A 14,980-nucleotide genomic window follows, 5' to 3' on the forward strand; every position below is an offset into this window, starting at 1 on the left:
AAAGATGATCAAATTGTCAATCTAAAACCAGTGAAAGTGTTCTGATTTCCTCAAGTGTCCTACCAGAATACACAATGTATTCTATTTTCTGTTCGAAACCCGTATCAAATACCCCCAACTCCAGTTTCCGATTTTATGGTGTACATTTAGTATAGTGGTCTTATTTCCCTGTCTCAGTTATCTAATTCCCATGTAGTTATCATTATATATAATCATTGACCTAGATTTGGGTATCTTGGCCTGTGGTGAACATTCAATAAACTTTGCCTTGCCTTTTCCACGAGTTTTCCAGGAAAGCGAAACTGAAACTTCAATTTTAATACCAATATTCTTCACTTAGTATTGAAGTATAAAACTTAACAATAAACGTCCCAGTGTCTCAATGAGCACAGCGTAGTCTATAGTTAGATCATAACATTTCGAGAACTCTACCATATTCGCAGTGTACATAAAACATAAGGAAACATACCAAGGATTAATTTTGTTATCAGGCCGACAGTCTGCATTCCCGTTCTTGATAACAATCGGGGCCGAAACATTCACGTAAACCATGAGTACAACCCAATGAACACTAGCCGACCCCCCCCCCCCCCCCCTTAATTGTGACAGAACACAATTTGCACCGGGGTAGGGGGGTAGACTCAAAACCGAATGCAGCCTTCAAATTACTGGTATCCTACTCGGCAGCAGTAATGCTATTCATCTACAAACAAACCTGTCACACGAATTCAATTATCAACCTCATGTCATCTTTCTTCTTCAGCTGACCGGTGGATACTGCTCAGAAGACAAGCAGCTTTCACCAATTTTGTTGTAAATGAAACAGGTAATCCAACGCTGAAGTCAAGCGTGTGTAGGCGTACACAGGTGTCAGGCAGGTAACGTAGCGCGTGAAGGTGAGAGATAAAAACAACAGGCAATGTGCAGGTATTACTTAGCCTTACCGGTGATAACCGAGAACCACACAAGTGGTTGACTCACAGGAATGCCCTCAACAGGCACCCGTAGCAGTTCTACAACTTATTGAATGTTAAAATATCAGTGTGTCCACTATTCAACAACTTATTGAATGTAAAAATATCAGTGTTTCCACTATTCTGCAACTTATTGAATGTTAAAATAGCAGTGTTCCCACTATTCTACAACTTATTTAATGTTAAAATATCAGTGTTTTCACTATTCTACAACTTATTGAATGTTAAAATATCAGTGTTTTAACAATTTCTTTTTCAAAAATAAAAAATTATATTGAAATATTCCGTTGTGAATCAAACCTACTCGATGAATATTTCTACACTGAACACTTCACTGCCACAACAACCATGCCAACCACCTAATCCGTCAGAGATCCTGGAGGTAGCAGGAAACGTACCTTATGCACGAAGGTCAGAATGCTAGGATAAAATAAACGTTATTACACCCCCGGTATAGGGGTGTGTATAGGATTCGGTCGATGTGTTTGTTTGTTTGTGTTCGCATATAGATCTCAAGAATGAACGGACCGATCGTCACCAAACTTGGTGAACAGGTTCTATACATTCCTGAGACGGTCCTTACAAAAATTGGGACCAGTCAAACACACGGTTAGGGAGTTATTGGTGGATTAAGATTCTACAAGGACTTATAGAGGGACATATTAATGGTCAAAGGGAAATAACCTTCTCAGTTGGTGGCAGTGAGAATGGTAAGGACGGGGGTGTTTTTCCTACCTCGGAGGAATTTCTTGTTTTTTCTTGTGTGCTGTTCTTCGTTTCGTACAGTTGAAAAGCCACAAGAACAACAGTTACCGATCGTGAACAGTCTCAATATGTGTCGAATCAAGCCACGTGCAGCACACAACAACGAGCATTTTCCTGTCTAGTAATAGAGACCGACTTGATTTATCCCTTCAAATCCGATGGACAACGATGTTTACAAACCAAACGTTGTCAACTTCCTATTCTATTGGTTGAGGATGGAAACTGTTCAACTTCAAGAACATTTCCGGTACAATGTTTCAACCAAAGTAATTATTTTCGGGTGAAGGTGGATGGATAAACAGGAGCTTTTCCAAAAATCACTAATAAATTGTTTCCACCAAATTGCCAATTTTAAGAAAAAAAACAAAAACCAAAATAAACCCATCTTCCTGGGACGAGAAGGGAAAATAAAAAAAAAAAAAGAAGAAAGAGGCACGAAGCTATCCCGAGAAACGAGATACCAGAGGGCAAAGAACTGGAGCTGATTAGCCCACGAGATTCCAGCGTGGCAGCCATTACATTGAGTGGACAACACCGGACCAAGACCCGAGAGAGGAAAGCACTAACCAGCAGGGCAAAGCAACGGCTGACCATCATCAGGAACAGGGTGCCAAGGTATACACAGCAGCATTCCGCACCGCCGACCCCCATTACCTTGCCGTTTTATATTCCCCTGGTCGTCCCACCAAAACTCATTACCTCGCTACCTGGTCACCCCATCTGTTCCGCGCACGACTGACAGGCAGGTTATTATCATCAGCAGTGGACTTTTTCCAGGGCTAATTCCCCTTCATGTCCGCCCCCTGGTTCCAGAAGACTGACCGGCTCTTGAGAGATTTCATTTTTACCTGGGTAACCGCTTGTCACAGCAAACAAATCCATCTCCATTAACATAGCACCCGCAGAGAGAGTGAGAAAAGAGAATAATAAAGGAGCAGTGGGATGCAACGACCGGGACGCACAGTCCGCGGCGAAGCCTCTGGGCCATGTCTTGTCCAGCTTTGCGTATGATAAACAACGGGGCTGCGGCTAAAGCATACGGGCTACGAAAGGAATGTCAAAAACTGCAGATAGACGGGGAACAGAGAAGATAAAGAACAGAAGGCTAATTACCGTGTGCGAGTCAGAAGATTTTGCACTCTATGCTTAACCAGAGATATGTATGATACACATCTATGGCTCAACCTAAGATATTCCACTGTAAGCTTAGCTTATATAGCAGCGGAATATCTCCGGCGCAAACTCCGCGTAGTTATCTCGTGGTACCGAAAGAGGATGGGAAAGATGTACACACAAACGTTTTCAACGGTTTTAAACACAGATAATACACTAAAGAATATAAAATTAAAGACAATATACCTAAACTTTAGTCAAACTAAATGTACCCAACGCTAAATATCGTTCCCCACAACACCAACAATAGGTGCAGACAGAGGCAGCAAGAAAAGCAGGATATGTCTGTACAACAATGCAGCCACCAGGTGGAACTCTCAAGAAAGTCTATTCACATTTCGTAGGATCATGATGGTAAAACATTTTGTCGAGAAGCGCCCTGGAAATAAACTTTGGCAGGCAAAAGGGTTGGCGGGGAAGAAGGATAAACTGCCGTTGCGTGTGTGTGCGCAGGGGGTGGGGGTACACAATGCATTGGTGGATTACTTTCGCTCAGTGTCGACAGCTTGATCATCCTAATAATCTGAATACCATGTTGCAAACACTACTTCACCTTTAAGAACAGGTAGAAATCATATAGCTGAATACAGGTAGTGGCTGGAGAAGAAAAAAAAAGTGCTTTGCTGGATCACCATCACACCCATCCTGAACTCAGCCAAACTCATTTTGACCTGAGTTCAAAATGCATTACACCCACATAGCGAGTTACGCTTTTTTGCACTCGTAAAAAGGCATGCTAAAAGTGCACGCCTCACAAGATGACGTCAGTTAACGCTCATTGCTGTACCAGAGGGTAAGCAGGCGGTTCAAAAACGACATCGTTTAGGCATTCCCAGAGATTCAATTTCGTACTTCTGACCTTCAAACACAGAGATTTGATTGTTTATCAATGTGCATTCTTCGTCAGCTAGCTATTACTTTCCTATTTCTCTCCCGAGACCAGCCAATTCAGACCAGCCAATTGATTTCCTAATCACTGCGTGGACTTACAAGCGCAGAAAAAAAACCGAACTAAATCTCGTGGTTCAAATTTGACCTTAAAATTGAACGTGTCCGCTGAAAGTCACATACACTCTTCACCGAAAAAAAAATAAAATCAAAGAATTGCTGCGGAAAAAGGAGGCTAATATGGGGGAAGGGGTGAGGGCTGGGGGTGGTAGGAGATATGTGTGGGTTAGGCAAGGTGATTGAGAAGCCTGGTGATGGTCCTACATCTCTCAGTGTGAACAAATAAAACGCCTCGACCAATTCAACAGGCTGGGGCTAATCTGCCAGTGCACTTTATACACGGCTCTGTCATACTCAGACTGCTACGTTCATTACTGTTACCCCCTCTCAATGACCAGCGACAAAAGGGAGCAAAAGGCCTGACTCAGCCTCTGCACTTGAAGACTTTAAACGGGACTCCAGTGAAAACGCACTTCCTACAGGCTCTTAAGTTTCAAACTTGTTCATTACTGATATCATCTCCACTCAATGACCAGTGACAACATGGAGAAAAAAGCCTGACTCAGCCTCTGCATTTGAAGACTTAAGTCTTTAAACGGGATTCCAGTGCAAAAGCATTTCCTGCAGGCTCTTCAGTTTTAGACTCGTTCATTACTGGTATCCCCACTCAATGACCAGTGACGAATTGGAGGGGAAAAACTGACTCAGCTTCTGTACTTCAATATTTTCAAGGGATCTGACCAAAACTGTCTCAAATCGCCCCAAGAGCGACACAGTTACGTTTGGTGTCGGGAGTGATGTCAGCACCCACCAGAAATACCTTAAAATCAGTATTTGGACGTTCAATTATTCAACTTGTAAACGCTGTGTTTGGTTAATCTTTGCATACGCCAACATTCATACACTGTCTACACTGTGTTTGTACCACAGATTTGAGTTGCTGAATTTCTACAGGTTTTGTTTGCTATGTATCGGTCACCGACGGCACTGTAAAAAGATGACAATGCATTGAATCTCTAAAATGGCGTCTTGGATACCATGCATTTGTGACTGAATCCCAGACCCTACTCCTTTATCTCACAGACAGTCTGACGGTTGTCCTTGGTTTTACGCGGCAAAAAGTATCAGCTCCATTTGTTTGTTTGTTTGTTTGCTTAACGCCCAGCCGACCACGAAGGGCCATATCAGGGCGGTGCTGCTTTGACATATAACGTGCGCCACACACAAGACAGAAGTCGCAGCACAGGCTTCATGTCTCACCCAGTCACATTATTCTGACACCGGACCAACCAGTCCTAGCACTAACCCCATAATGCCAGACGCCAGGCGGAGCAGCCACTAGATTGCCAATTTTAAAGTCTTAGGTATGACCCGGCCGGGTTTCGAACCCACGACCTCCCGATCACGGGGCGGACGCCTTACCACTTGGCCACCGTGCCGGTATATCATCAGCTCCATTGCGACGTCGCTTTTGCCAAGGTGACCAAGGCTGCGCAATGCACGACATCCGGTAGACGGAGATACAGAGGAAGACCAACGTACAGGACTGACGGATTCCAGCTCATCCACCGTTGCCTTTGTGCCCTAGCCTTCGTCATACATGAACTAACCTGGCGTATAGATTTCACAACACCTGGGCACGTATCTCTATCCTTGTCCTCCATTCCTCTCTTTCGCAAGCGGGTGCGCAATCCTTTGTTCTATTGTCGGCAATCAAACTGTCAACGCCTGTGTGGTCTATTTGTGTAAAACAGCTCGCTTTGTCTGCATCAAAACATCTTCTGAACTTCTGATGTAAACCAAGCACAGAAGCAGAATAGTAACTGATTTTTGCACCTCTTTTCGAGAAAATTGAGCTTCGTTTGGGATTGGTATGGCTGTCGTCTACGTGTGTTTTCATGTGGAACATGATGTTCACATTCACAATCATAAAGGAACGAATGCATTCAACATTGCAAAAGACACAAGAAACAATTCAGGATATATTACAAATAACAAGTGGGAATAAAGCACAAACAAGCAACACATGTACGTACCAGCAAACCAACCAACCAACCAACCATTGAAAAAGACACCAGAAGTTTATTAATTACAAGCCAAACTCCGAGCACCAATAAATAGACTGCACCAGAAGGTGGAAATCTAAACGAAGACAATAACAAAACTAAATGACACATGCAACACCCAGTCTAGTCCAATGGTAAAATAAGTCTACATCTCTAACTACATGTTAAATCAACCCTCACATCGCCCCCCCGTAAGAGACAACACACACACTCACATAATACAGTCAGAGAGACACAGTGACACAGACAGTAGTCGTACTCACCCTTTTAGTAAGGACTGACTATTCACTCTTCCAACGTTGCCACTGACGCTTCCAGTTACGCCTGCACACACAGCATGTCAAGATCAATGATTACTTACATGAGCTACGTGCAAACGTGTACGTGCTTGATGGCGATTCCCTCGTGATAAAGCAGTCGGGCCATTTTCTCACACTTGAATCACACGCCAACTCTGCTCCTCCCCATAGAAAACACATCCGAATTCTACCCGCAGTAAATATGTGGGACTATACCCTTCCTTTTACTTGCCAATTAAAACAGCAAGGTCTTTTCATTTTCTTTCAATATTAAACTTTGTTTTATTCGCTGTGGTTTTGTTGTATCATTCGTCGTGTATGTACATGTCAATAATATTTCACCTCACACAGTGAGTGATCCATGTCTGGGAAAGGCTGAACTTCTTTAACCCAGTGTGGGACTTTCAGTGGGGCGACCACCCCCAACCCAGCGCGTCCCCGGGTGGCGGATAGGGGAACGGACTTCAGATATGAAGACCAGCAAATCCTCCCCCCTGTGCTCTCAGGGTAGGACGTACGGGCCATGAGCTAAGGGTGAGGCAACCCCGACAGAAACCTCGAGTGCTGAAGACGGAGGTACTGGGCTGCACGGCGCACTCTAATAAACCATGGTACCACGCATCAACGCCAACCATGACACCATCAGATAGAAGCGACACTCATGGCGCTCGCCCACTGAGGTCCCTCCGGGGTGAGGCAGCGCCGGGCTCCAAGCCTCAAAGGAGCCCAACCTCAACTACTGGAGGTCCCTCTCGTCCGTCTTGCTGCGCCAGGGGACGGAGGAGGAATGCGACTGGTAGCACAACAACCACTTCAACATCCAAGAAGCGTCAACCTTTTATGGTGATGCATTGGAATGCAGAAGGAGTCATGAACAAGAAGACAGAGCTAGAACATATCTTGCATGAAAGGAGCATCAACGTCTGCTGCATTCAAGAAACCCACCTGCAGATGGGAAAAACCTTCAAGGTCAGAGGCTACCAGTGCTTCAGACAGGACAGAGCTGACAGACGCAAAGGCGGAGTCCTGACACTAGTTAGGAACAACATCCAAGCCTGCGAAACAGCCGTCCACATGGAGGGAGCAGAGTACCAGATGATTCGGGCCAAACTGAATGACACAGAGTTGCAGATCCTGAACTTTTACTGCCCCAACGACCGTCCACTATCCCTTGACACCATCGAAGTCCCAGACTCGAGCTTTCTCGCAGTAGGGGATTTCAACTCTCACTCCCAGAGTTGGGGTTACAGTCAGATGGATCGCCGGGGTGAAGAAGTGGAAGACTGGCAAGATGAACACCATCTCATCCTCATAAACTCCCCAAATGATACCCCAACCTTCTACTCCAGACGATGGCGCACTACCTCCACTCCAGATCTTGCTCTCTGCACCGAAGATGTCCACCGAGACGTCACCAGGGAGGTGGGAGAGCAGTTAGGAGGAAGTGACCACAGGCCAGTGTTCCTCTCCATCAACAGGAACACCATGAACTACCCTGTCCACCCTCGCTGGAACTACAAGAAGGCTAAATGGAGTCTTTTCAGACACCGAACAAACACTCTTACCAAGGACCTCCATGTCCAAGGTAGAGACATCAGTAACGTTGTCAGAGACCTGAACGCCTGCATCCTGCAAGCAGCCCACGAGTCTATCCCACGAGGTGCTCGCAAAGAGTACAAGCCATACTGGACCAACCAGCTACAAGAACTGCAGGATGAGGTGGAATCTGCCAGACAGGCAGCAGAAAGTAGCCCATCAGATGAGAACCACCTACGGCTCCAGCAGACAAAGGCTGAATTTCTCAAGGCAAAGATCCAGGCCAGACGCAAAAGCTGGAGAGAAAAAACCGCTGCGCTGAATCTTGAGAGAGACGGAACGAAGCTGTGGAGAGTCGTAGGACAGCTCAATGATGAAGAAAACAGAAGCCAGAATGTGACACTGGAAGAGAACGGAGAGATGCTGACAGGGAGACGAGCAGCTAACCGTCTTGCTGACAACTATGCAGACGAGAGCAATGTACCTGTCAGTCCTGTCCATCAAAGAGAAGCAAGAAGAGAACAGAGAGAGCGGCCACAACACCACACAGATGTGGAACCCATGAAGCAACCCCTCACTCTTCATGAGCTACAAATTGCCTTGAGGAAACTAAAAACCAGGAAATCCCCAGGGCCAGATGGGATCACGAACGAGATGCTGAAGCACCTAGGCAACACAGCTGTCCTGAAACTACTGGAGGTCTTCAATCTCAGCTGGGACACAGGCAAACTGGCACAAGTTTGGCGAGAGGCCATCATGATTCCTATCCATAAGAAAGGAAAGGACAAGAAGAAGCCTGCTAGTTACAGACCAATCTGCTTGACCAGCTGCACTGTGAAGACCCTAGAGAGGATGGTCAACCAGCGCCTGCTTTGGTATCTAGAGACTGAGAACATCCTGGCTCCTGAACAGGCAGGCTTCAGACAGTTTCACAGCACAGAAGACCAGGCAACCTATCTCTCCCAAGAAATAGAAGATGCATTCCAGGAACAGAAGGTCCTCTTCGCCACCTGGATTGATCTACAGAAAGCCTTTGACAAGGTCTGGACTGATTGTCTCCTCGTGAAACTGCAGAGATGTGGAATCGCAAGCAACATGCTGCGATGGATCAGATCCTATCTCCACAACCGCAGAGCAAGAATCTCAGTCAACGGTCGAGTCGGCAAGAAAATACTACTGCGACATGGTGTCCCACAAGGAGGAGTCCTCTCTCCTACACTCTTCTTGGTCTTCATCAACGACCTTGTACAAATTCTTCCCAAAGGTATCCACGCTGCATTATATGCTGATGATTTGGTGATGTGGTGCAAGGAGGAATACGCCACAACTGCCACTTACAGGATGCAACTGGCTGCTGACCGGCTGGCGGCATGGGCAGATGAATGGTGTGTTGCCATCAACAAGGAAAAGTCCTCCACAACACTCTTCACCCTATCCTCAAAACAAAAGACCGGAACCATCAAGCTTGGTGACACACCCCTGAGAAGTGATGACGAGGCAACATATCTTGGTGTCACTTTTGACAAGAAACAGACCTGGAAACCCCACATCCACAATGCTGAAGCAAAGGCCAGGCGCAAGCTTGCCATCATGCGGAAGCTAGCCGGAACCAGCTGGGGAGCAAACGAAGAGATACTCAAGCGAGTCTACCAGGGAGCAGTCAGGCCCCATCTTGAGTATGGCTCCACAGCTTGGTCTACAGCAGCGAAGACCCACCAGCAGACACTGGACAGGGTCCAAAACCAAGCCCTCAGGATCATTACTGGATCGATGAGATCCACACCAATAAAGGCCATGGAAGAAGTTGCTGCCATTCAACCCCTCAGTCAGAGAAGAGACGCCAAGGTCATGGTTCAGACAGAGAAATTCAAGTGCCTGCCTGCACATCCGATGAAGAAGAGGATGGATAACCTGACAAAGAACCGCCTCAAGCGCAGCAGCTTCTTACATGAAAGCAAGAGACTTGCCAGAGAGCACCAAGCCTCTGTACCTACATCAGCACTACCAATCAGCTTCTCAGATCTGCCGCAGCCATGGAATGAAGACTACAAGAATCTTCACATCTCCACCACAGTCCCCTACGTTACCTCAAGAGATTCCCAGAACGACACTGCCAGGCGCACCCTAACACTCGCCATGATTGCTGAACGGTACCCTGAAGACGCCTGGATCCACGCGTATACAGACGGTTCAGCAACAAACGCCGTGGCCAATGGAGGAGCAGGTGTACTTGTCAGATCTCCTGAGGGGCACACTTCTACAGCAGGGATACCAACAGGAAAGTACTGCTCAAACTATGCAGCAGAAGTTCAGGCCATCATGCAAGCAGCCTCCATGATTCATGACTCGGAAAGCGAATGCCCCCAAGTTGTTTTCCTCTCCGATGCACTGTCTGCCCTGAAAGCCCTTGCAGGAAACAAACTTCCTCGTCTGATGGAGAAACTCCAGGAGCTTGCCAAGACTCGACGAGTAGTCCTGCAATGGGTTCCAGCACACTGCGGAATTCCAGGCAATGAAACAGCTGATGAGCTCGCCAAACTCGGAGCCAGGGAGGAACAACCAGACAACCCAGTCAGCTTCGCTGAAAAGAAAACCCTCGTGAAGGCAGCAATGCGACCACAATCCACGAGACGCATATCATCTCCTAGAACGATGGCAGCAAGTAGTGATCATGCGACTACGAACTGGTCACTGTCGCCTCAACGCCCACATGTTCAGGAAGCTGAAGCTGACCCCATCACCAACCTGTCCCTGTGGTCTGGAAGACCAGACTCCAGAACATGTCTTAATGACATGCCCCCAACTCAAACCAATCAGAGACAAAGTGTGGCCAGCATCAGTCCCTCTCCGCACCAAACTCTGTGGGAGCAGACAAGACCTGGAAGCCACGACGTCATTCGTCTCGCAGACTAAACTGATGGTGTGACGGCGAACGCAAGAAGAAGAAGAAGTGATCCATGTAGTTTTTGTTGACCGATGCGGTAAAAAAAAATCAACAAAAAAAAAATCAAAAGAATTCTATTCATTCAGGAACCCTCTATGCAGATACTCTCAAAAAAACTGACGTGACGAAAATCCCGTTGTTTGGCGCTTCGACATTGAATACAAACCTCAAGAAAGACAACGCACTCAAATGGACTATAGTCTATAGCCAATCATAATAATATCTCAAACAATGAGATTTAAATTATACAAGGTTGTCGTCACCAAGACTGAGACTGGTCTCAAAAACCGGGAAATCTTTAGATGATGCAGTTGTTTTTTATTTCAAACCCTCGAAGTATTCTCCCTTAGCGGCTACACACAGTTTAAGTCGTTGGACCCAGTCAAGAAATGACCGTTTGAAGTCGTTTTTTGGCACCTGGTTCAGACACTGGAAAACAGCCGATCCGAGGGCTGATCGATTGTCAAATCGACGCCCAGCCAATTGTCTTTTCAGATGAGGAAACAAAAAAAAGTCACAGGGTGCAAGATCAGGAGAGTAGGGAGGATGTGGCAAAGTTTCAAAGTTTTCTTCCTCCAGGTACTCTTTCACCACCTTGGATTTGTGAGCAGGTGCGTTATCATGAAGTAATTTGATCCCTTTCAATCCTGTAGTTGGTCTGGCTCTCTTGTAGTAACGAACGATGCCAGCAAGAACTTTTTCCTTGTAGTACACCCCAGTGATGCTTCTGCCTTTTTCGCGTGGTTTTTGAAAAATGACGCCCTTTGTGTTATAAAATATTGTGTATAAAACCTTCTTGCCGGAGCGACTTTTTCGCACGATCCGAGGGGCATTGGCACCTTTTTTTATCCATGCTTTGTTTTGAGCTTTTCTTTTTGGCTCAAAGAAGTACACCCAAGTTTCGTCTCCAGTCACGATCTCATCCAAGCGTTTTTGATCACATCCGTCGTATATCTTGAGTAGCCGTTGGGCAAACGTAACCCTACACCTCTTGTTCTCTTCAGTGAGGAAATGTGGTACCCATCGCGCGCACACCTTTGTGTATCCAAGTTTGTGTTTTAAAATTCTCAAGACAGACGACGACGAAATGTCCAGTGTTTCGGCGATAAAATGACTGCTCACTCGGGGATCTTCATCAACTAACCGTTGCACATGAGACACCATTTTATTGTCGGTTACAGGTGGTTTCTTCACTTTTCCCCTTGCATCTTCCACAGACGTTTTCCCTGTTGAGAAATGCTTTGCCCACCGAAAAACTGTCGCGCGAGATGGTGCTGTGCCTGGGCTTACAGTTCTCAGCTCTTCAAGTATGTCACCGGCCGTTTTACCAAGTGCCGTTCTTATTTTGATGTAGGATCGAAAATCCTTCTCTGAAAATGTGCTTTTTGCCGCCATTTTTTAGGCCAGTGTCTCTCGCTTACATGACTAAATACACTGTATCTTTACGAAAACACAACGGATCACAAAGAAATTATGCACAATAATACGTTATGTACCAATCTTGATAATGACGTCATTTGTTATAAATGTCGTCATTTGATTCTGTGCAAAAAGGACCAGTCTCAGTCTTGGTGACGACAACCTTGTATATGCACAGAATTCGTGACTCGAAGTCATAAGACGCATCAAGGAAGTAATACGTGCAATTACTAGTTTAATCAAGCAGACATGTATATATACACGCATACATATAACACAAAGAGGGAGGAGGGGGCACAACAACATCCGATGGGTGTGGGGGAAATTGCGGATGGGGGGGGGGGGGGGTGGGGTGGGCGCATACTTATGATCGTGTACACTTTGAATCGTTTTGCTTCTTAATCTTACTCACGCCTCTGCTATCCTAATTCAAGCCATTAAATCATATGTGCAAGCTTCTGAGCACTCTTCCTTCTTTGTTGAGAAGAGCTTTCGAGTCCTCACAAGACCAGACCGGCTGTGTTTCACCCAAATTCAAACATAAGAAAGGCCTCTGTAACCATTACGGCAATGTATCTCGTTATTTCTGACTCATCTAATACTGCATTCACATGAAGAGGAAGAACATACTTGTTCAAACGTGTGCTTCATGCAAGTCAGACAAAAAAATGTCTAGGCGACAGTGAAGATAGCAGGAATAGACACAAGGAAACACAAGAAAACCGTTCTTGTGTATGTGATGTGTGTTCAAGGTGATCAAACATTCCGGATCTGTATTCAACATATGAAAAAAATGCCTTTCTCCCAGCCATTCAAGGTGAACGGAGGGTGGGGTATAAAATCTCCGTTTCTTCGGCATGACAATGTGTAACTACTGGTTAACGCTCTCCTTAGCCATTAGGTGGGTCATCATACGACACAAATTGCACGATCTGGGGAAAAAATAGTTAAATTTAAGCAGGTCGGTAATTGTATGGTTTAGGCTCTTCTCATAGAACTAAAGCTCATTTGAAGCAGATCGCTAATTGGATGGTCCGGGCTCCTTCTAAAAAAACAAAAAAAAAAACCACAAATAAACAAATAAAAATAAAAAGCAAAAGAAGAAAAAATTAAGTTCACTGGATGCAGGTATTATAGACCATACGGGCCTTAATCTTATCTGCCACTACACGGCCTTGCATTGCTCTGGCAATAAGAGCAGCCGAGTGCATACCAACCCCCACACGGACCACTCTCCCCCTTTTCAGATTCGCATCCATGTTTCACGTGCAAGGATAGCAAGCAATTCCTGCACAGCACTCTGTCTCTGATCATGCTTCAGGTATTATCAGGAGAGAGCCAGTCGGCCACTTTTCCCTTTCTGTAAACACCAGTGCGCATTTTGTAAATGTTTGCTTGAAGGACAAAATTCATCTGCTGAAATCTTTATCTCTGGTTGAGGTATTATTTTAAACAGCAAGATGGTTTGCTTCAAGGGGAAGATTTACCGATAGGCAGCGGTAGTAGTCAACTGCTCTCGAAACAACCACTCTGTTAATGTTTTCGCTTCGAAACAATCTCTCTGTTATCGCTCTTTATCGGCTGTTACAAAAAAAATCTGAGACACATAAACAAAATCCAAATTAATCTCGCATTCTTCCCACTGAGCTCCAACGAAATCCAATGCAAGTGGCTGTCACCATTAAAAAAAAATGCTGATCATCGCCAGCAATTTTTTTGCTGTAGAGTCCGTCTGTCTGTGCGTGTGTCTGTCTCTGTGCGTCCCTTAGCCTATGTTGCCTTACGAATGCACTAGTAGCCTTGGGTTAGATTTTGTCGTGATCTAGCGACATTGCCATAACATCACTTTTTATTAAGATTGGTGTGGTAACGCCCAATCGTGAGCTCAACGACAATCACTGATTCTGAGACAAAGGCTAACCAGGTGCTTGAACGTGCCACTGCAAACACTGACACAATTAACGACCTTTCGGTTCATTCTTCAGTAAGCAGATTATCCGAGCTGATTCTGTCAGTTTACTGTTATGGCTGTTTATCATAGTTTCACCAAGAAACTCTCTTCACAAAATGTAAATTGAACTCACCCTTCCCCTGAGGGGTGAAAGAAAAACAGTACTGTATTAAACACTCAGAAAAGAAAACAGAAACAGGCGCTTCCAACTGAAGCCAGCTCATCTCAGGAAACAGATTCTTTCATTTACAGAACCTATTCCATGGCAGCATTAACAAAACATTACACTTTACAGGGTTTCAGGATTAAAAATCAAATACAATTAAAAGCACAGTTCTTCTCGTGAAGCCACTTCGGTTTACCATCTCAGATCTGGCCAAACTTTTACATGGGGATAAGACCACCCATCCATTTAGATACATGTATACCAAAAAACAACGCCCTGACTGCTTCGTGTGGTGAGTTGGAGTATTTTTTTGTATGAATTAATTTTTTGAAAAGCCACTTAAAGGCATACTAACGCACTCCCGTGTTTACAAAGTGTAGTTTGCCCACAATCGATGTCAAACGCACCATAAGACCATATAATGACGATACGTCACCATGCGCGGACCATAATACATGCATTACAGCTTGTTCTAGCCTCTGAAAAAGTGAGGATGTCAACAAAGCCGCGGTGTTCTCTCCCTTGCATCAACGTTACATGTGTTGCCAAATCTATAAATAGGACGATCCAGATCAAAATGAAAATTCAAATATCTCAACATTTAAGGGGTCCTAGACCACAATATTTTGCAGGGAACTTAATTTAGTCTGTCTCCAGCTGTTGGTAAAGCAATTAGCGTGTATAGTCATCGAGTACATATGGCTTTAAGGCATTTATGACATTATTTCATCCAAAAACT

At 45.2% G+C, this 14,980-nt stretch overlaps 1 protein-coding gene across 1 annotated transcript in view; it reads right to left on the reverse strand.

The window, feature by feature from the left end:
- Window positions 1-14,980, reverse strand: part of LOC138959919 (myocardin-related transcription factor B-like) — a 138,092-nt gene that overhangs the window by 117,399 nt on the left and 5,713 nt on the right. Inside the window, exon 3 of the mRNA XM_070331591.1 lies at window positions 6,190-6,250. The gene's annotated coding sequence lies outside the window, so the exon portion shown is untranslated. The remainder of the gene's footprint in view (window positions 1-6,189; window positions 6,251-14,980) is intronic.

Source organism: Littorina saxatilis, linkage group LG2, assembly GCF_037325665.1.
Source record: "Littorina saxatilis isolate snail1 linkage group LG2, US_GU_Lsax_2.0, whole genome shotgun sequence".
Taxonomy (NCBI): Eukaryota; Metazoa; Mollusca; class Gastropoda; order Littorinimorpha; family Littorinidae; genus Littorina; species Littorina saxatilis.